The 23,781-nt window shown below is 27.9% G+C and overlaps 1 long non-coding RNA gene across 1 annotated transcript; it reads left to right on the top strand.

The window, feature by feature from the left end:
• The first annotated feature begins 4,937 nt into the window (after positions 1-4,937).
• Positions 4,938-12,953, top strand: LOC124887650. Its single transcript, XR_007045478.1, has 2 exons — positions 4,938-5,328; positions 12,629-12,953. It is a non-coding gene; the product is annotated as an uncharacterized LOC124887650 (long non-coding RNA).
• The last annotated feature ends 10,828 nt before the right edge of the window (positions 12,954-23,781 follow it).

Consider the following 23,781-nt stretch of genomic DNA (forward strand, 5'->3'; position numbering starts at 1 on the left):
ATAATGTAAATCGATTAAGCTCAATAATATTAATTTTGTAGTGCATTACAATTTTTACAACTTTACAAAAAACTTAGCTTTAGAAAGGAGAAAAATGAAAGGACGTTTGGGGCTAGCTTTATGACGTTATTGTTTAGATAGACTGTATTTTTTTTTTTAATGTTAATCATTCAGACTTTAATTATTATATTTGTTTGCTTTTTGGATAGATGTTTTCTAGAGGAGAAAAAGTTTTTAAACTAAATTTTTTATAGATCTAAATTTTTTATTTTTTAAAATTTGTTAAGATATATTGATAGAGCATTTGATGAAGGTCTTAATATTAATAATTCATATTTTAATTATTATGTTTATTTATTTTTTTGGATAAAGAAAAAGATTTTGGATTAGATTTATGTGGATTTGAATCTTGATGGTTAGCTTCGGAAAGGAGAAAATTGAGAGAACAAATTTGAGGTTAGCTTTATGACGTTAAATTTTAGGTAGATTGATTTTTTTTATCTCTAAAAAGGAGAAAAATGAAAGGACGAATTTGAGGTTAGCTATTTTTTTTTTCTTTCAATGTTCAATTAATTTTAACTCAAATTTGATTATGTCTTTTTCTAAAAGTTCGAACTTCTAACTAATTAAGATGTTTTTTCTATTTATGTTATAAGAGTATATGATGGTCATGAAGAAGTTGTTGGAGAAGGAGAAAGGCCCAGAGACTATGGTTGCAAAAAGGATAACAAGAAATTGAAGATTTATATTTTTTAATGTGAAGGTATGTATTCAAAGTATTTGTTGAAGGTTTTCTTAATCATTCATGGAGCTGCTTCAGGTTACTGAGGACATACCCTAGAAAGGAAGGTGCGGAGGTCGCGAATTAGGGTAGACGACTAGTGTGAGTGTGTAAGTTGTTGCTAGGTGTTAGGAGAGTTTGGGTGTGGTGGGTGTTTTAAGTCTGTGAGTGCATATTACTACTACATGGGTATCCATTTTCTTATTCCCTATTTCGTACTGTTCGTATTTCTCTTATTTCCTATTTCTCTGTTAGTTAGTGTTATTATTTTTTATCTCTTATTTCTATTATGCTATACATCCTGTTTCATGTCTCATTACGACCTTGGTATACTATTCTCTATCTTGAGTCGAGGGTCTATCGAAAACAACATCTCTACTTTCTCGGAGGTAGTGGTATGGATTGCGTACATTTTACCATCCCCAGACCTCACTATGTGGGAATATACTGAGTCTGTTATTGTTGTTGTTGTTTCTTAATCATTCAACTTTTAATTATTATATTTGTTTCTTTTTTAGATAGTGATTTTCTAGAGGAGAAAAAGATTTTTAGATTAGATTTTTGTATATCTGGATTTTTTATTTTTAAAAATTTGTTAAGGTATGAAGAGAGAATATTTGACAAAAGTTTTAATCTCAATAATTCATATTTTAATTTTATATTTATGTGTTTTTTTGGATAGAGCTATTGAAAGTAATATGAATATCTTTTATTTTCTTTTATCTTGATGAAATATATAAAACATATATTAAATAATTCTCCACATTAGATAGAAAAAAATACTGTATAATTAACTAAATAATTCATATTTTTTATCTTTTCAAATTAAAAAAATATTCAATTTACTTTGAATACAAATATTGCGTCAATATATTAATATTTATCTCTTCATTTAAATGAATGTTATATTTATCTAAGCATTAATTAACGTTACACATAATGCATTCTTATAAGTATATATTTATTTACCTTTTTATAAACATAAAAACTACGTGCAGTGTACGTATTCTAATCTAGTAAGTATGGAAAGTTTAAAAAATATATTTGACGTGTAGACGGGTAAAACGATACTTGTACTATACTTAAAAAGTAAGGAAGATTATTCTTTAAATACATTTCTTATTAGGATCAAATATCTAAAGTCACCCATATTTGAGTCTATGACATACAATTTCCTGGACACATAATGTCCTATTGGCAAAAGAAATGTCACTTTATGGCCGTTGGGCCATTTGGCATCTTCAGCCATTTTCTTTGTCCATTGGGCCATTTTCGGCCCTTCCCTTGGCCATTCGGCCCTTTACTCTTTTTTTTTTCTAAAAATTTACACAAATACACATGTTATGTTTTAAATATTACAAAAAATCTTAATTTCCTAAACATATTATAAAAATCCAACATATACATAGAATGCTATGTATATGTCGGTTATGATATGTATATTAATAGGGAGAGAGAGTAAAATAATTGAAAAAGTGAAAGAGAGTGTAATTACTTCCAAAATGGTTGGTATTTATGTTATTTATACTTTTTTTTTTAACTACAAAATTTTTTAACTGAAAAATATTTTACTTTTTTATTGAAAATAATAATAATTAAATATAATTATATAAAAACGGTATAATTGTTACATAAATATGTATCTATATAAGATATATGTATAGAAATTATATACTTCTATAAAATATATATATGTATATATATAAAATTGTATAAAATGTTATAGAAATGTATAGTTGATGTATAAAATACACATTCGTATAATAATTGCAGCTAAAGGTTGTATAGAATGTATATAAAAACTATATAATTATTGTATGAAATGTGTATAGAAACTATATGTATAAGGCTATAGAAACTGCATCATTATTGTATAAAATTTGTATATGTATAAAATGTGTATAGAAATTATATAATAGTTGTATAAAGCATGTATCTAAATAAATATCAATATGATATGGGGGTGTATCAATCTGGTTAAAGGGATTGTATCGATACGGTATACTGATTGTATCAATATGGTATATAACATATAATATTTTTTCGTCTATGATGTGTATAGTACATGATGTATGTAAAAACTATGTCATTGTTGTATAAAAATATTCATATCACTATTATATTATGTTGTATATATGTAGATATGTATTCTATTGTTCCACAATAATACAATTAAGAAAATATTTTTTCAACAAAATAAAGAACTGCAAAATAAAAAAAAAATCCTAGCCTGAACCCTCAAAACACACCAAATTTCAAACAAAACTCAATTTCAATTAGAGTTGTTGTTGTTTGCATGAATGAGCAAATGAAAAAAATTTAATTGGTTTTCATGATTAATTGGAGAAGAAAGTCAATTGTGGGTGTATGTTCATGATGATGTTTACTAGAATTAAAAATTGATAGATTTTTTTTAAAAAACAGGGAGCAGTGAATTAAAAATACAAAATCACCAAAATTTAAAAAGAAGAAGGAAAAGTCAAAGAAAGTTGCACAACTACCAAAATGGCTAAGAAATAGAATTTGAATTCAAGGGCTATTTTCGTGTGTATTTTTTTTGCCGAGAGACTATTTTTATCTTTTTCCCTAATATTTAGTATAGATAACATAAATACCAACTATTTTGGAAGCAATTACACTTTATCCCGCCTTTTTAATTACTTTACTCTCTCTCTCTATTAATATACATAATATAGCCGACATATACATAACATTATGTGTATATGTTGGGATTTTTGTAATATGTTTAGGTAGTTGAGATTTTTTATAATATTGAAAATATAATTTGCGTATTTGTGTAATTTTTAGTAATTTTATGCAATGGGTATTGGGGCACCACCCAAATAAAGAATCTAAAAATCCCAATATATACCTAGAATGTTATGTATATGTCGGCTATGTTATATATATTAATAGGGAGAGAGAGTAAAGTAATTAAAAAAGTGGGAGAGAGTGTAATTACTTTCAAAAGTGTTGGTATTTATGTTATTTATATATAAATAAAGCCAAACCCATCGATAGACTCTTAAATTTATTTCTAAATTCACTTAGGCTCCTAAACTAAGGCATGTACCTATCAAGTCCCTAAACCTCCATAATTTTGTTCCAATTGGGCATTTTTTGCCCAATCAGCAGAACATTCAAGTGTGTGTAATTCACACGTGATGATGTGGCAAAAAGGACTAATTGAAAGCCGGCACATGGCATTGTGGGTCCAATAATTATTAAAAAATAATTATAAATTCTTTTTAAAAAATAAAATAAAATGGGGTCCCCTTCAACATCCCCACCCCCACGCCCCACCCCACCCCAGCCGCTTGTTTTTCTTCTCCATCTTTCATTTTTTTTTTCAATATCTAATTATTCAATAATCAAAAGAAAAATAAAAGAATGTTTTCCACTACCTTCCCCCCACTCACGCGACCCCCGCTCCCTCTTATCATCTTCTTCTCTATTTTTTGAAAATAAATAAATAAAAAATTCAGCATATTTTAGAAATCCTATTTCTTTTGCAATCTAATTCATATTTATTGTTATTTTTCTTCTTCTTGTGTTGTGGGTTCCTTAGAATTTGAATTCTTTAATAATATCAATAAAGTAATCTTAGATTCATATCAAGTTAGCCGGAAAAAATGAAGTTAGCCGAAATCAAATTTACTCCGTAAAAATATATCAAGTTTGCAAAGAGAAATGTATTAATATGCTAAAGCTCATGACTTTCACTGTTTTTTTTTTTAATTGAAAATTGTTAATTGTTAAGAATTTAAAAAGAAAAAAAAATAGAGATGAAGAATGAAGAAGATGGCTAAGAATGAAGAAGATGATTGGGGTATTTGTGGGGGTGGGGGGTGGGGCGGGAGGTCGAAGGGGGGGCTGATTTGGGTTTTTTTTTTTTTTTTTTAAAATTAAAATTTGTTATTATTAAAAATATTAAATAAGTTAAAATGTGAGGGGTGGGGTGGGTGGTCGAAAGGGGGGGGGTTGGTTTTCTTTTTTTTCAAAAAAATTAAAATTTGTTATTATTAAAAATATATTAAATAAGTTAAAATGTGGGGAGTGGGTAGTCGAAGGGGGGGCTGATTTTTTTTTTTTAAATTAAAATTTGTTATTATTAAAAATATATTAAATAAGTTAAAGTGTGATTTTTTTATCAAAAAAAAAAAGAAAAATTATCATTTGAGACTCATTCACGCATTGTGTAACACACTCTCTCTTACTATTCAGAGTTCGAAGATTCGATCTTGGGTATGGATAAACACTTTGTTAGAAGCTCTCCTCAAATAGAGCTCGATGCGTGATGAATTCGAATATAATTGAACTCTGAGGGGCTGAATGGTAGAAGTGTAAATTTTGGGACAAGTTTGAGGTGTGGGTTTGGCCTATAAATAATTATGGATCCGATCGGCTCAAACTTGGGAGGGAGTCTTCATTTAATTAGGTTTAGGTTCAATACTTAGAATTACAATCAGAGCTCAAAGCTCGGCTACTACTCAAGACCCAAAGGCCAAAGGAGAAAGCAAACTGTTGCTGCTCTCTATCAAGAAGAGGTAAGTTTTATTTTCAATTTCTCATAAATCTCATTCTCTCTGTTTGCTTGCTTATTCTATCGTGTCTGACTTTAGGGATCTCTGTCGCTATTCTTGACCCAAAAATCCATCATCCCATTAACCCCCCAAAAAACGTGTATTTTGTTTTTGTTGAAAAAAGTGGTTATTAGAATCTGTTTTGTCTTTGTTCAGATCCAAGTTATCATCTTTGGTTTCTTTTTCTTGTTTTCTTGCTAACTGATGACAGTTATTATAAAAATGGTTTGAATGAATAAAGTATAAAAATATAAAGAATTAAAATAAATTATTTCTGAAAAACGTAAATAATTAAAAATGAGAATAAAAAGACTACATTATAATATATTTGCAGGAGTTAGTAAAAACTCAATAAATACACAAAAAGATGAAATATCAAAATTAGAATCACAAATAGATAGTTTAGAATATATATATCAACATGAACTATTCACAATAAAATGAACAAAGAAGAATTTATAATAGATGAAAAAATATATGAAAATCACGAAGGATTAAAAATAAAAATAGTATTTTCTAATCTAGGAAGAAGATATAAGAAAATAGATGAACATTTATATCTAATGTTAGAAAAAGAAGAATTAAAATTAGAAGATAAATTGACAGCAATGGTGAGAATAGAAAGAGAAAATGAAGAAATAGATAGGAAAAAGGAAATAGAAAAAATTAAACAACAAACTACAGAAGAAATACGATTAGAAGAAACTAAAAATAGTAGGATTGCTGAATTAGAAAAGGAACTACAAATGTTAAAAGATTTGTATGAACAAAGACAAAAGGAAAAAGAAGAAAAAGATAAAGAACAAAAATTACTAAACGAGATAAATCAATTTAAGGAAAAATTAGAAATAAAAAACAAGGAATTAGAAATAAATAATATAGATATCGAAGAGACAGATAATTATGATTCAAAAGATAGTGAAACATATACAGAAATATTAGCAAATACAAAAAATTTAGAAATCAATGAAAAACAAGAAGTAATTAATGAAGAAAACTTAAAAAATACCAACACAGAAATAAATACTCCTGATAAAAAAGAAGATGAAAATATAATACCTAGAACATCGGAAATAAGAAAACCTATATATTATAAGAATAAGTTTAAGAAATATAATCTAAAGAATGAATATGATAAATGGACACCAAAATAAATATTTAATAAAAATTATAACTTTTTAGACCTAAACTGTGTAATAGATACAAAAAAAATAATACAATTATGGATAGGATATATGACAAAACAATTATTAGATAATAATATAAACATAACAGATGCACCAGAATATATACAAAGAACACTAATAGGATCAGTGAAATTATGGTTTTCAAATTTAACTGAAAATAGCAAGAAGGTATTAAGAACTAATAAACCTATAGAAGGAACATCATCAACAACAACTAAACTAACACCTATAGAATTATTAAAAAAATATGAAACAGCTATAAAAGATGAATTTGGTAGTATGACAACAATAGAAGAAGAACAAGATGAAGAAAAAGATACAAATAGGAATTTAATGTTAAAATTAGCAATATATAATATGTGTTATATAGATGAATATACTTGCGCATTTAAAGAGTATTATTATAAAGGAGCATATAATATAGAAGAAAGTAAAGAGATAAGAAAATTATATTTTAATAAATTACCCGAACCATTTAGTTCAAAGATAATAAAGAGTTGGGAAGAAGCAAAAATAGTAGATACTTTAGGAGCAAGAATAAAATTTTTACAACAATGGTATAGAAACTTATGTGAAAAATATAGAGAAGAATTAAAAATGGAAAAAACATTGATAAGAAATTTAGCATGTTGCAAAAATAAAATAGCACCCCAATTTGGATGTGAAGAAAGATATTATAAGAAAAAAAAAGGCATAAGAAATATAAGAAATATAAAAAATCAAAATATAAATACAAGAAATCAAGAAAAAGATATTATGTAAAAAATTATAAATACAAAAGATCATATAGAAAGAAGAAATCTATAAAAGAATGTACTTGTTATAATTGTGGAAAGTTAGGCCATTTAGCTAGAGATTGTAAATTACCTAAAAATTCAAAAAATAAACAAATATCAGAAATAAAAATAGATAATACAGAATATATGTAGATAGATTATATAGATTATGAATTAGAAAGTGAGGATAATATATATAAAATTTCAGAAAACGAAACAGATAATGAAATAGATAGTGAAATAGATGAATCAAATGACTGAAGAAGATATAAAAATAATAACAAAGGAAGAATATTTAAATGATGAAGGAACAGAACAAAAAATAATATTTGACAGTAACATATTTGATGAAATAAAAGGAAAAGAATTAGATTTAAGTGTAGAAAAAATATTTAAAATACCAACAATAAAAAATATTTTTACTAGGAAAAAGGACGAATATTATGTGGTATGCCAAAAGGAACATGTAATAGACTGTAGATATGCAAAAGGCAAAGCTAGTATACCACTAGTAACAAAAAAAATAATTAATAAAGAAATAAATGATATAAAATGTAAAGGAGACCCAATAAAATATGTACACCTTGGAGGTACAGAGATATTAATAAAAGCATGTTTTAGAGAAGGAATAGATACACCAATAGAATTATATTTAGCAGATGATAGAATTATAAAACCTATAGAAAAAAGCATAATAACTACCGTAAAAGGAAATCTAATATACCAAAAATTTTAATTTATAATAAGTGCAAATTATTCAGTAGCGGTAACAGATAAAAATATAGATAAATCACTCGTATTATATTGGAAAATATCAGGAATAGAATTAACCCTAGGGAGTAAAATATTTACAACAAGATGCAAAAATTTATATGTATTAACAACAAAACATAAAATAACAAAAAAAAATAAGATTAACAAAATACGAATAGAAAGTTCATTCGACCAAATTGTAAAAACAATAGATTATAATGATTATAGCTATAGAGACATAGATATAGAAGAAAATTTAGAAATAGTAAATGATAGAATAAGTCCAACGAAAAGAATAGCTAATGAAAAAACAGAATCATCAAGCTCATCAAAAAGAACAAGTTATGAAATAAATTCAACAAGTAATTTAAACCAATATTACATAACAGGAAAAATAAATGAAAAAAAATATTTAATACTCTTAAATACAGGACAAGAAGAAAATTATATAGCAAAATATCTAGTAAAAAATGAAGAAATAAAAACTGATAATGATATGTGTCCAGATCTACCAAGAAGTTTAATAAATAGTAAAAATATAGCAGAAAAAAAAATAATAATAGGAATTAGAAAAATAAAAATAGAATTTGAAGTAAAGGAAGAAATGCAAAAAACAGATATAATATTAGTAATAAAATGGCTAGAACAAGTAAAACCATATAATATAGAACATACACAATTAACCTTAACATATAACAAAGAGAAATTATTCTTAAGAAGAGCCTTAACATAAAATGAAAATATATGTATTAATGAAGATAGTAGTAGAAAGAAATTACAGTAGATATTATACGTCCATGATAGATACAAGAGCAGAAGCTAATTTATGTAGATATTATTGCTTACCAGAAAGTAAATGGGATAAATTAAAAACACCAATAATAGTTAAAGGATTTAATAATGAAGGAAGCCTAATTACTTATAAAGCTAGGAATGTAAAAATACAAGTATGAGATAAGATATTAACAATAAAAGAAGTTTATAATTATGAACTAACATCAAAAGATATACTTTTAGAAATGTCGTTTTTAGATAAATTATATTCACATATAATAACTAGAACAGACTGGTGGTTTACAACACTATGTAAACAGAAAGTAAGAGCAAAAAGAGTTAATAATAAAATAAGAAAGAAAATTGATTGGATAAAAGGAAGTGAAAAAATTACACAAAAATTAGAAAACTGTCTTATGAAATAGATTTATTATATGTATGATGAATCTATTTTTCTATGTGTGTGAATATTTCTTAAATTTTGTTTCAATATCTTTTATTGATTTATTCTTTTCGTAAGATGTATTATTAATTTGTATGGTTTATTATTTTATCCTGTAGTAATTGTAGAGTTACAAATTTCTGTATAATAATTTATCCTAATTGTACTGTAATGTATATCTAATTCTAGATTTTCAATGTTATTTATTATCTTGTGTTGCTCTTCTCGTAGTGAGTTTTTTAAATTATATAAACTATCACATGGACTTTTTTCTAAATTTTTTAAGTTTTCTTCTATCCATATTAATTTTTCTTTTAGTTTTTCCATTATTTTTCTAATTCGGTTTCTATAATTAATTTCTTTATTTAGATTATGTTGATTTTCTCTAGTTTTTCTAATATATTCTAACATCTCTTAATCTGAATAATATCCTTCTGGGTAATTATCTAGGTATAACTGTTCTATCCAATTTATGGTTTCAATTTCATAGTCTAATACTTTTTCTAATTTTATTCTCTTAATATCTATAATTTCTATATCTCTAAATATATATAAGATTAAGACTTTAAGATGATCTATTTTTTAAAATTGATTAAATATTTTATTATAATATTTTTTAGTTGTTTGTTTTAGCCTTAGTAGTTCTTGCATATTTTTATTAAGAAATTCTATTTATTTTATCTCTTTAGTTTTCATGTAATTGTCTAAATTTAGTTTCATCTGTTTTTCTATTAACTGTATGTTGCTCATATCTTTTTCTAAAAATTTTATGTAATTTATCATGGTAAGTATTTGTAAAAGTAGTTAGGCAGGTATGATATATAATTTACTCTAGTCATATAATATTTATCAAATGCTTTTTCTAATATGATTTTTCTTATATCTACTACTTTTATATCTTTAAGTGCATACAAAATAAGTATTTTAAATTTATCTACCATCACATCAGATAAATAATTATTCATTTTCATAAAATTGCTATTTTCAAAATATTCCCTCCAATCATATATATAACAAAATATAGTCATCTTAGATTACTATATACTAGATTATTCTTAAATAACATGTTCTTTGGTCACTATTAGCATGGTAATTTGGATACTTTTTCCCTTAAACAGCGCCTCTACTCTGGTTACTCCCCACCACGGCTTCTTGCCTCATTGGTTTCACCTTTAGGATGGTATAGTTCTTAGGAATTTTTCTTCGTTTCCACTTTGCTAACAAACTTCTTAACATATTATTCTTCAAATAATTATACTATAAAGTAACTAATATGAATTTATTTTATCATATCATGATTGTTGGGAATTATGAATTTAGCTATTCATAATCATAAATAAATATACCTGTTTGGGTAGTTTTGATATTTCTGTTGTGGACAGGAGAGAGTATTGCTTCAACACATGAAGGCTTGCCTTGCAATGCCTTCGGTTTCTTTCATTTTGTATAACCTGCTACCAAAGGTTGTAGTACCGTCATAGTATTAAAAGTTCTCACACCAACAATGTATATAATTTTTAATCCAGAATCCTAGCACAAACGGTTTTGATGGTCCATGTTATATGATTTGCATTGAAGCAGAACTCAGAACATTTGAAAGCTTTTCTGCCTTGTAATCATAGTTGGAGTATTTATGACCACTGAAGTTCCTTGCGTGCATGTGTCTCTACTTACCGGTAAAAATAATAAAGCAAACTTTGCACAATTATTTCACCATAACCATACTCGTTTTCATAAATCATAGGCTTTGATATTGGGTTAAGACAGTCCAAAGATACCAAATACTGCAGAAGTTTCACTTTCATACTAAAGCCATGAAATGAACATAACCATGTATATCTTTAAAATACAATATCAAACGACTGCAAGTACTAAAATTGAGTTTTTAAGTTCTAAGCACTGAAGGTGTCTCCAGAAGTACATTACATGTTAAATTTGTATATATAATAAACTAGAGAACTTGATCGTGTTTCGCACAATCATAAAATACCTTGTCAAATTAATAAATAATTTTTAAAAATATTGGGTGCATCTAATTTATTATAAGTCCTTAAATTTTATGACTTTTATATTTTTAAGAAAATAAAAATTAGGAAGAAAAAGTTTCATAATGCACTTTTTTTTTATAAATTTAATACAATTTAAATATATGTATTTAAGAATTTAATTTTCTTCTTGCTTTCACTAAAAGGTAAATTTATATTCGGAAAATTCTTCTTCAATTCTATATCTTTTTTTTTTTTTGACATTTTATTCATATTTATCTTTTTCTTTTCTAACTTTTCATCATCATCTAAATAATTTTCTATTGTTAATTTTGTCTCTATCCTTTATTCTAGTATTTGTTTATATTTCTTTTTTCTTTTTCTTCCTCTATATATCCTACCTTTACTCTAAAAGTAAGATTACGAATCTTTACTTTTTATTTCTAACTTTCTGATATCTTCAAAATTATTGTTATTTCAATAGTTAAATTATTTTATAAATAATAAAATGCATCTCAATAAGAGAAGAGAGAGAAGTAAATCTATATCTATAATCTATAATTTATATCTATAATATATTTAAAGTATGAAATTTCTTAAAAAAGTGATTTGAACTTTTTGTCCTTCATTAAACGTTTTCACTTTAGACAAAATCATTTTTTCCCTATTTTTATATTTAAAAATAAATAATTTAATTATTTTTTTTGATTTGGGACTTTGAAACCTGCTAACTATAAATTAGTTTTTACTTTACTATAAATTATTTTTACCTTATTTAAAATATATGTAATTTAAGACTTTCACCTTATTTAAAAATTTATATTGTATTTGGTTTAGGATTCTTTGTTTTTTCCTTTATTTAGTGTCTATTATACGTTAGGAAGCCAAAAAAAAATTGTAGTGTGTTAGATTTAGGATTCTTTGAATTTTTTTCTTTATTTAGCATTCGTTATACTTTAAGGAAGCCATTCTACCTTATATTTACCGTATTCTAATTTTAGCTATTCATCATGAATTAATGCGCCTCTTTTCACCTAAGCAATGTTTACTTTGTTATCGAGCCGACCATTTATTTCCTCAAGAATAGTTTTTGCATATGCTTAGCTTAATGATTCTCTGTTGAGATTTTCATGGCTGTATTTTCCATTGATTTTATTTTCTAAATTGATGCTTGAACCATTACTAAAGTGAATTCTTGAAGATGCTTATATCCCTAAGTTGTCACTCTCGAGGGACAAGTATTATTGGTCTCTGAGAGGCGAGACATTGATCCTGTAGAGATCGTTATTCGAATATTTCCTTATATTGTTATGTTGGTTGAATGATATTCTTTATTTGCTGCTGTAGGCCAAATGGTAGTCCATATAATGTGGCTCATTATCTAACCTCAAAGTGCCTTGTGATTTTGCCGCAGCAGAGAAGACAACAATGCGATCAGACCAAAATAACATTGTATAAGGGGTCGTTTGCTGTATTGAAAAACACGCATGCATCAGTTTAATGTATATCACTAGTATCTTATTTGGTATACTTTTGCACCTATGTATAATTAATACTCTATTATGTATTAAGGTGTTTATTATTAATACCTAAAAATTCATGGTATTAATAATGCAATGGATCCAATACATGCATTGACATGATTAAAGACATTATTATTTCTAAAAAAAAAGAATTTACATCCTTTCCAACATATATATGGAGGATATTTTTGTAATTTCTTTTAAGAAATTATTTAATTTATTTTATTTTTAATATATCAAACCAACCAATGCATAAGAAAAATACAAGCATAATTAATGCAAGCATTGCTAACGCAAGCATTACTAACACAAACCATATTTTACATTATTTTTATACACTTATCAAACGATCTCTGGGGTCGTTAGATCAAAATAACAATGTATATCAGATCTTTTAGGGGTCATTTGGTTGACAGAAAGTTATCCCAAAATAACTAATTTCGATATTAGTTATTTCGGGATTAGTTATTCCGAATTAGTTATTCCATCATATATATGAAATTACTTATCTCATTACTGTGGTGTAAATGGTGGAATAAATAATCTTGGTACCAATTAACACCTCACACCAAATATGATAAAAAATAATCTCACTTAAACCCAAAACTATTTATGCTTATACCTCACACCAAATGACCCTTAGGGTTCTCCGTCCTTTTACACTTTTTAGTCCTCACACTCTACCTAAATACGTATATTTCTTCTTTTCATCCTTCTATTCCTACTATTTCATTCTTTTAAATCTCACCCTTATTATTACTCTCTTCGATTCTCCATTCGATTTTACTCGTCACAAATTGAGATAGCATATTTACTAAAATAATAATTAATAGGATAATTATTTTATTATAATGTTTCAATTAAATGATGTTTATATTGAATCTTGAAACTATTTGAAGAAAACACAATTAATATTAATGGTAAAATAAGAAAAAAATTATCTCTTCTTGATATGTCAAAAATGATAAGTAAAAGTAGAAATTCAGTTAAAAAATTAGTGACATATTTAAGGCCAAACACATCATTAGGTCCCTCAATTTGACATGAACTTTCATTTTAGTAACTAAAATGAAAAACGTCCAATTTAAGCACCTAGACCAGTTACAAACTATGTCACTTGGACACATTTTTGCATCAGATCTGATGCGTGGGGTGCAATAGCTCCGATCTGAATTAAACGATCAATTGATTTGTACCTACTCATTTTAAATCGCCACATCATTATATACACCTATAATTATTTTTTTTTAAAAAATAATCAAATTATTCCCCACCCAACTCATCTTCTTTAACCTCTATTCATGGGGGTTAACATTTTCATTTCCTTACGAGCTTTTCTAATTGAGGCATTTGCAACTATGGTGAATCTCTTTGGCGTTGTCGGAATCACTTTTTCTTGAGCTTTGTTGGCATATCTGAGCCTCTATTGTTTTAGAAAATTTTAACAACAGAAAAATAAGTATCGTTGGGAGTTGAATTTACAAAGATTGGGTGCTTCGAAGTGAAGCTTGCAGATCAAATTGTATTTTAATAATATTCTTTATAAATTAATTATGCCATTGATACAATATATAATTCTTCATGTTAGAATTAGTAACTTAATTTTATTAGCTTTTTTCGTAGATATATTTTTAGACAACTTTGTCACGTTCAAAATGAACTCCTGTGTGTGACTGACTCCTGCTAACACCACTTTCCGGGAGAATCAATTTCCCATACATTCACAATGTCTGTAGACACCGAGATAAAAACATATGCATCTCCAAACGGATAAAATACCCATTAAACACACAATAATTATTCAACCAGGCATCATATAACGATTTATAGATACAACAATACTTCAAATAATAAACCTTTAGCCCAAATTCCACACTAAGATCATAGAGCATCTAAACAGAGTTACATGAGTTCAATTTTTGGGCATGTAAACTCAACGAAAAGAAACATAATCTAAAAAGATCTAAAGTTGAATGACAACCTCCACGAACAATATAATGGGAAAGCTCACCTCAACAATGGAACTCAAACGTACGAATTGTCAACCTCTGGTCTCTCCCTCTGCAACGGTATCTGTAGACATATAAGTAAGGAGTGAGCAATATATAAATATAACCCAGTAAGATTCTTGACTCGCTACTTTAATACCCTTGGAACAAGTGTTATAAAATACGAGGCGCAACAAAATACATAAATAATATGCATACAATATTTTCTTCATATTTTAGATTACATTGTTAGAAGTGATATAAAAAAAACATTCAGATGAATTATTCTCTAAGAGATGGAGGAAGTTTTTGAGTACCATTAAAAGAGTTTGAGTTTGAAAAAATGGTAGAAAATAGTGAGATAAAAAAATGAGGAAGAAGATGATAAAATTAAATGAAAAGGGCTAAAATAATATTGTCACACGCCCAAAAGTGTGTTCTACACTCACTTTGTAATGTCATTAAAAGGTGTCAAAGTGACACAATTTATGACTACTTTACGTGCTTAAAATAAACAACGTCCACTTTAGGTGTCACTTTGAAAGACCGTGCTAGGTTGAGGAGCCTGCTGATGTGTTTGACCTAAATTTAAAAACAACTCCAATATTTCACGGTCAACTCCAACTCCAAAATGTTTTCATGCTCAAACGCCTCTCTTAAATCTCACCCTTACCCACTACTTTCTCCATTTCAAAATAATTGATCCTAAATGACTTAGCACTTTCCTTAAGAAAATATTTTTTAGGAATTTATTTTATCAAATTAGTCTTATTAATTATGCTTTAAAAATATAAATTTAAGTACATCAAATCTCTCTATAGTGATAGCATTTATCCGAAGATTTTATGACAATAGAAAAGTACTGTTATACATGTATAGCAGTATTTACATTACATAATTATTTGTACATCATGTATACATGTTTATGCCCATTTTATACAATATCAAAACATGTTTATACATTATTAATTCAATATCAATATGTTATATATACACTACAACTATTTATGCAACTTTCTTAAAATTAAACAACCCCGTAGAAACAACACAAAAAGTGTTTTTTTATTCAATAAATAGCTTTTCTTTATTTAAAAGGAGATAGTTCGACAGTACAAAAATTACTACTAATATTCAAGATTACGAGCCTATTAGGTACAACAAAAGAAGTTACCTCTTTATCTATTTGAAAAGTCCTACAAAATAAATAATGGGAGAACTGTTCATTCTTAAAAAAAAGTGATGCGATTCCATCTTTCTGCCCTCCTTTGCTAGCATATCCACAACTTTCTTTGTGATTCTCCCTTCATGGCTGACCTGTGGATCCCCCAGCTTTCGATTAGTACTGGGATCCGTATCCTCATTGCATGCGGTTGCTAGCATTACAGAATCAGTAGCAATACAAATATTAGAAATTTATAATTGAACAACTATTTCAGGTTCATAAAAAGGGCCACACAAAAAAGTGTTTTGTTACTGCTTAAAAACAAAAGAAAAGGAAAGAAAATGATCTAATGGCTATTTTAAGGAATAAACAAAATCTTAATTATTTTTATTATAAATTAATTTTTATCTATATAAATAAAGGTTATATATTTTCTACTATATTGGTGAAATTACAATAAAAATACAACTGAAAATTATAAGTAAAGAAAATTAAAAAAACTATCTTCTTCTTTTTTGGCTGAGGCGCGAACATCTCGCTCTCTTTAAGGAGATTCAAGCCCACTGCAGCAAATGTTTCACCGGTCCAGCAGTAATCATCTTGACTTATCCCTTCTAGGATACAACAGCCTTCTCACAACAACTCAACAACTATGGACAAGAGTTGAGTTCAAATCTCCACAAAAGAACACCTCTCTTTAACTAATAAACTTTCTTTTTTTACTAACTTTTTTGTGAACTCTATACTATCTTGTGTATGCATGTGTACCAAAACCATGCAATACTACTACCTTTATTTATAGGTGAAGAAATTCTCCATGCAATGATCAGGAAGAATGAATGATGATAGTAAAGAAGGAAGATCAATGGCTTAGAGGTTTCATGAGTTACAAGAGTTATATGAGTTATACCACATAAAAGAGTAGGGTAATGGAGGAATAAGGCGAAACCCATCGACAGACCATCAAACTTGTTTCAAAAATTCACTTAAACTCCTCAATTAAGGCCTGTACCTATCAGCCCCCTAAACCCCTCGAATTTTGTTTCAATTAAGTATTTTTCCCAATCAGTTAAAAGCACAAAGTGTGTGTTGCACACACGCGATGATGTGGCAAAAAGGACTAATTGGAAGCTGACAAGTATTATTGTGGGTCCAATAATTATTAAATTATTTAAAAAATAAAAAAAATGATTATTAAAAAGAAATTATAAATTAAAAAAAGAAATTATTGAAAAATAATTATAAAATTATTTAAAAATAAAATATAATTATAAAATTTTTAAAAAATGAAAATAAAAGATGGCATTGAGGATCAAAATTATTAAAAAATAATTATAAAATTATTTTAAAAATAAAAAAAAAAATTGATTATTAAAAAGAAATTATAAAATTTTTATAAATAAAAAACTGCATTGAGGATCCAAATTATTAAAAAAAATTATAAAATTATTTTAAAAATAAAAAAATTAATTATTAAAAATAAATTATAAAATTTTTTAAAAAATGCAAATAAAAAATAACATTGAGGATCCAAATTATTAAAAAATAATTATAAAATTATTTAATAAATAAAAATAAAAAACTGATTATTTAAAAGAAATTATAAAATTTTTAAAAAAATAAAAATAAAAAATTGCATTGAGGATCCCAATTATTAAACAATAATTATAAAATTATTTAAAAAATAAAAATTTAAAACTAATTATTAAAAAGAAATTATAAATTTTAAAAAATGAAAATAAAAATTTGCATTGAGGATCTAAATTATTAAAAAATAATTATAAAATTATTTAAAAATTAAAAATAAAAAACTAAATATTAAAAAAAAATTATAAATTTTTTTAGAAAATGAAAATAAAAAACTCCCCAACCTTTTCTCCATTAAAGTGAACCTTGCTTCTCCGTGAACCTCAAAAACACACACACAATTTTTTTTTTTATTTAAATCTACTTCAAGAATTCAAAAGATAGCCTAGAAAAAAACTATCTTTATTGAAATTTCTCATAAAATGGTGATATTAATAGAGAAAAAAGTGATCTTTCTTGTGGAGGAAAAAAAAAATGGTGATAAAAGTGATCTTTCTTGGAGAAAAAAATGATCTTTATTGAAATTTGTAGTAATTTTTCAAGAAATGGTGACACTAGTGAAGGAAAAAAAAGTGAATTTTGTTAAATTTTTTCAAGAAATGAAAATAATTATGGTGGATTAAAAAGAATTTGTTTATTTAAAGACGTGGAAGTGGGGTGACGATGAAGACGCGGGGTGGGGTAGGGTTGAAACGCTGAAGTGGGGTGGGGTGGAGATGCAGGGGTAGGGTGGGGGTGAAGGTGGGGGTGGGGGGCTGTGAAGAAGATGACATAGGGGAGTGGGGTGCTTTTTAAAAAAAAATTAAGAAATTATAATAATTAAAAATTATATTAATAAAATAATTTAAATATAAAATTTTTAATTAATATTTTTTGGGGCCCTCAGTGCCACTTGGCACATTTCTATTCGTAATTTAGTAAAAAAATATACCTCCCACATCTCCTGCGAGTGCACCGCACGCGCAGTGCCATATGGGCAAAAAATGTCCAATTGAAATAAAATTTGGGGGATTTAGGGACCTGATAGGTACAAGCCTTAGCTAAGGGATCTAAGTGAATTTTCGAAATAAATTTGAGGGTCTATCAATGGGTTTGGTCGGAGGAATAAAGTGTGAAAGTTACAAGAGTTACATTAAACTTATATCCACATTCTACCCCACTAAATATTGTGATTAAAGAGACAAAATAATGGGAATTGAAAGTGAACAATCAACCATGCAACGTGAGTAGTTTACAGCCAAATAAAGACCGTTAACTCTTTCTAGAGTAATTAGCAACTGAAGTGATAATTGTTGCATGTATTTACAAAGAAACTGACCAAAGATGTTACATAATGACAACAATAAAAACTCCCACTATCTGCCAAACTTCCAAAAAATCGTGTAAAATAATAATATTTAATAATACTATTAAAATGCAACTTCAATCCCCCACTCATTTTAATATTAACAAAAGAGTCTACTACTTGAAGGAAGACTAACATGCAAAATGAAGGCGTGCTCTGCATTGAACCTTCACTTAATAAAACAACAATTTTTACTCCAGAGTCGTAGTGGTCTCAGACTTGAACTATGACTGCTTAAGGAAAATAAAAATTTACTGCTTACAATTAATAGTCAAGGTGTTGACATGAGTTTTATAGCTAACACGTTACGGCCTTGTGTTATTCCAGTTTTAATGAGTACCATTTGAGAATGAGCCTTATTCTCATAGGAAGCGGCCTACCTCCACACTCACAGAGGTGAAATCCGCCGAGAGTGCTCCTGTAATTTTAGCATCCCATTCATACGATCTACAGATTTTCATTAAGAGTTTCTTAAAACTCAACCTCACAATCATTACAGGCAAATGCACTCACATCATAGGGAGGGATAAAAAAACAGTACATTTTTTACAACAAGTCATCATGTGATTCATTTTTCCCATTGAACCTAGTTATATGATCTCTAGTCCCCAGGTTGGGTTTTCTCACATATGACTCAAGCTTCAATAGGCTTTAATCCTATCCCCCTCGATGTGCTCCAGACCTTTTCTCTTGCTATAAGGCCTTAGTCAACAGATTTGCAAGATTATCACAAGATTTGACATGATCAATATTAGTGGTACCATTTGTCAAATATGATATTACATTACTGTGTTTCTCCGTATAGATCTGAATTTACCGTTGTAATAATGATTTTGAACTCTACCAATTGCAGCATTGCTATCACAATGAATTAAAATAGGAGGAATTATTTTTTTCAAAATAAGGTATTTGAAATAATAAATCTTTCAACCAATTTGCTTCCTCACTAGGTGAAGATAAAACAATTAGTTCAACTTTCATGGTAGAGTTAGCAATTATAGTTTGCTGAGTTAGCAATTATAGTTTGCTTTTTAGACTTTCAACAAATAGCATCACCACTCAAAGTAAAAATATAACCAGTATTGGAGAAGGAATCACCTGATAAAGTGTTCTAATCCGCATCACAAAAGCCTTCAAGTACAACAAGATATTTTTTATAGAACAAACCAAAATTTTTCGTTCCAATTAAATATGTCATTACTCTAGTTAAAGCATGTCAATGTTCATTACCTAGCTTGCTAGTAAACCTGCTAAGTACTCCTACTGCATATGCATTATCAGGCCTAGTGCAATCAGTCACATATCTCAAACTTCCAATTATGCTAGCATATTTCTTTTGATTTATAACATCATTTTCACTTTCAACAGGAAACAAGTGAAGACTAGAATCAAATGGAGTTACAAGATGCTTGCAATCAAGGAAATTATTATTTTTCAATATTTTCTCAACATAATGTGACTGACCAAGGAAAATTCCATCACATGTTCTAGTAATTTTTATTCCTAGAATAAAATTTGCCTCACCAAGATCTTTCATATCAAAATGGCTTCTAAGAATATTTTTAGTTTCTCCAATAACATTCATATTAGAGCTAAAGATCAATAAATCATCAACATATAGGCAAAAGATAACATGTGAATTATTTCAAAACTTATGATATATGCACTTATCACACTCATTTGTTTCAAACCCATTATCAATCATGTAGGAATCAAACTTTTTATGTCATTGTTTTGGTGCCTGTTTTAAGCCATATAGAGATTTATTAAGTTTACACATTTTGCTTTCTTGGTCAGCCTCAACAAAACACTCGGGTTATTCCATGTAAATCTCCTCATTTAGTCTCCATTTTAAAAAGCAGTTTTTATATTCATTTGATGAATTTGTATATAAACTGCAATAGCAACTAAAAGTCTTATGGATGTAATTCTAGTTACCGGTAAAAAAGTATCAAAAAATTCTAGGCCTTCTAATTGTTTAAAACCTTTAGCCACTAGCCTAACTTTGTATTTATCAATAGATTCATCCGGTTTTAACTTTTTATGTAAGACCCATTTACATCCAATTATTTTACAATTCGCTGGTAAATCAACTAGCTTCCAAGTCTTATTGGAAATTAGTGATTCCATTTCATCGTTTACAGCTTCTTTCAAGAAAATAGCATCATGTGAAGAAAAAGTTTCTTTTAAAGTGAGTGAGTCATCTTCAAATTTTAAAAACATAATAATCAAGACCAAAATCTTTTTCTACTCTAGCTCGTTTATTTCTTAACTCAAAATCATCATTTTCTTTATTTTTTAAAGTAGAAGTAGAAGAACTAGGTAGTGACAAAATATTTTCTTTAGTCCTTAGACCTCCACTATTTTTAGAATCAAAAGAAAATTTATTTTTATGAAAAATAGCATCACCTGATTCTATTATCACACTATCTTCAAGATTAAAAAATCTATAGCCTATACTATTTGACGCATAACCAAGAAAAGTACAAGTAGTAACTTTTTTACTCAACTTAGAGATTTTAGGATCCATTAACCTTACATAGGTTAAACAACTCCAAACTTTTAGATATCCCAAGTTTGGCTTATGACTTTTCCATAACTCAAAAGGTGTTAGTTTGATCTTTTTATGAGGCACACGATTTAACACATAACAAGATGCCAAAAGAGCTTTACTCCAAAAACTTAAAGGTGTACTAGACTCAATTAACATGACATTAGTTAACTCAACCAAAATTTTATTTTTTCTTTCCGCTATACCGTTATATGAGGGGGAATAAAGAGGAGTAGTTTCATGAATTATACCCAATGATCTAACAAAATAATTGAACTCATGTGACTCATATTCACTGCCTCTATCACTTCTTATACTTTTTATTTTTCTATTAAACTGATTTTTAACTACATGGAGAAAAATTTTAAAGCTCTCAAACGCATCACTTTTATTTTTCATTAAGTAAACATATGCAAACTTAGAAAAATCATCAATGAAAGTGATAAAATATCTATTTTCTCCATGAGTTAAACTTTCTCCAAGTTCACAAATATCAATATGAACTAATTCGAATAATTCAGTTTTTCTTTCAACTTGAAAATGCAGCCTTTTTGTGATTTTGGCTTTATTACAAGCCTCACATTTTTCAAAGTTCTTTTTGATCACTGAAATTAGTCCTAAACTACTCATGATTCCTACATAACGATCATTTATATGACACAAATGAGTATGCAAAAAATTAGTAGAAGAAAGCATATAAACAGAAACATATGTTTTATTCATCTCAACATTCAACTTGAACATACCATCACATGCGTACCCCTTTTCCACAAAAATATTATTTTTAACAATTACATACTGATCAATTCAATAATCTGTTTGAAGCCTACTTTATTAAGAAGAAAACTAGACATCAAATTTTTTCTCATAGAAGGAGCATAAAGAACATCTTTTAATATCAATACCCTTTCAGAAGTAAAACTCAATTCGACATCTTCCATTTCAAGTACTTGAGTTGTGTGTGAATCTCCAAGCATGATGGTTTTGGACTTTTCAAAATTTATATATATTTTTAAACCAGTCTTTGTCATAACAGACATGACGGTTTACACCAGAGTCAGCCCACCATCCATTAACATTCTCCATCATGTTAATGTCTATTATCACTATCACAAATGGTTCTTCAGTAATGTTTACCGGAGGTTTAGGCTCATGTTTTTAAAATCTGCAAAATCGAGCAATATGCCCATTCTTGTCACAGACAAAGCACGATCCTTTTTGTTATACATGTTGATTTTTTGCTTGGTTGTTTTCACCATTGTTGTCCTTGGGATGTCTACCATCATTTTCTTGAATTCTTCTTCTTAGGCTTCAAATTAGTATTTTTGTTAGTTTCAGGGGTAACATTATTTGAAGAATTTAAATTTACCTTCGGTGTGATGTTGTTCTCTTCTGTTTGCAAAAGTGCATCTTGGCCCCTTGCTTCTTCTTCCGTGTGGATTCTCATTATCAAAGTCTCAAGAGAAGTTTCCTTTTGCTTGTGGCGCATGGTTTTTTGAAATTCCTTCCACGAAGGTGGAAGTTTACTAATTATGCCACAAACAATAAGAGTATCTCTAATTTTGACTTCTTCGGACCTGAGCTCTTGTAACACCCCGTATTCAAGTACATGTATTGGCGTATTCAAGTACGTGTATTGGTCTTATTTATATGGAATTAATTTTTTATTTTATTTATACCGGAATTTGCCCGTCGATGGTTCCATACGAAGGTTATTGAATAAGATTTCCAATGATATAAAGATTTCCAAAAAAGGATAAGTTTCGGATATAATCGTGCACGTTCGAAACTATAAAACGGTGGCCGGGATATGGTGAATAGTAAATGTGCAGGAAAATTTCCTGCACACAAACTACTGAGGCCTGCCAGTATTTTGGGTCAACTTTGAACGCTCATAACTCCCTTAATATAATGAACTGGGAGAGATACGACCTATCAAAAGAAAGATCTTTGAGTCTTCTTTCCAATGCAATTGGTTTCATACAAATCCAACGTATGAGTAAGGAGTTATACTCGTTTTACTTTAGCCTCTCAAAACAGATTTTTGGGATCAACTTCAAATGATCATAACTCCTTGTACAGGACGAACTGGGTGTCCTACTTTATATGAAATGAAAGCCCTTTGAATTATCTTTCCAACGATACCAATTTCACCCAAATCCGATATCGGATAAAAGAGTTATGGTCGATCTACTTTAGCTTGTCAAAACAGTTCACCATGGACAGATTCGGATTTACTTAAAATTTTAAGGGCAATATGATCATTTTCCATCACCTCATGAACGAAAATTGGTCATTATATACATATACTTAGCCTCATATCCATTATTTATCATCCATTATT

This window comes from Capsicum annuum, chromosome 10 (assembly GCF_002878395.1).
Source record: "Capsicum annuum cultivar UCD-10X-F1 chromosome 10, UCD10Xv1.1, whole genome shotgun sequence".
NCBI lineage: Eukaryota > Viridiplantae > Streptophyta > Magnoliopsida > Solanales > Solanaceae > Capsicum > Capsicum annuum.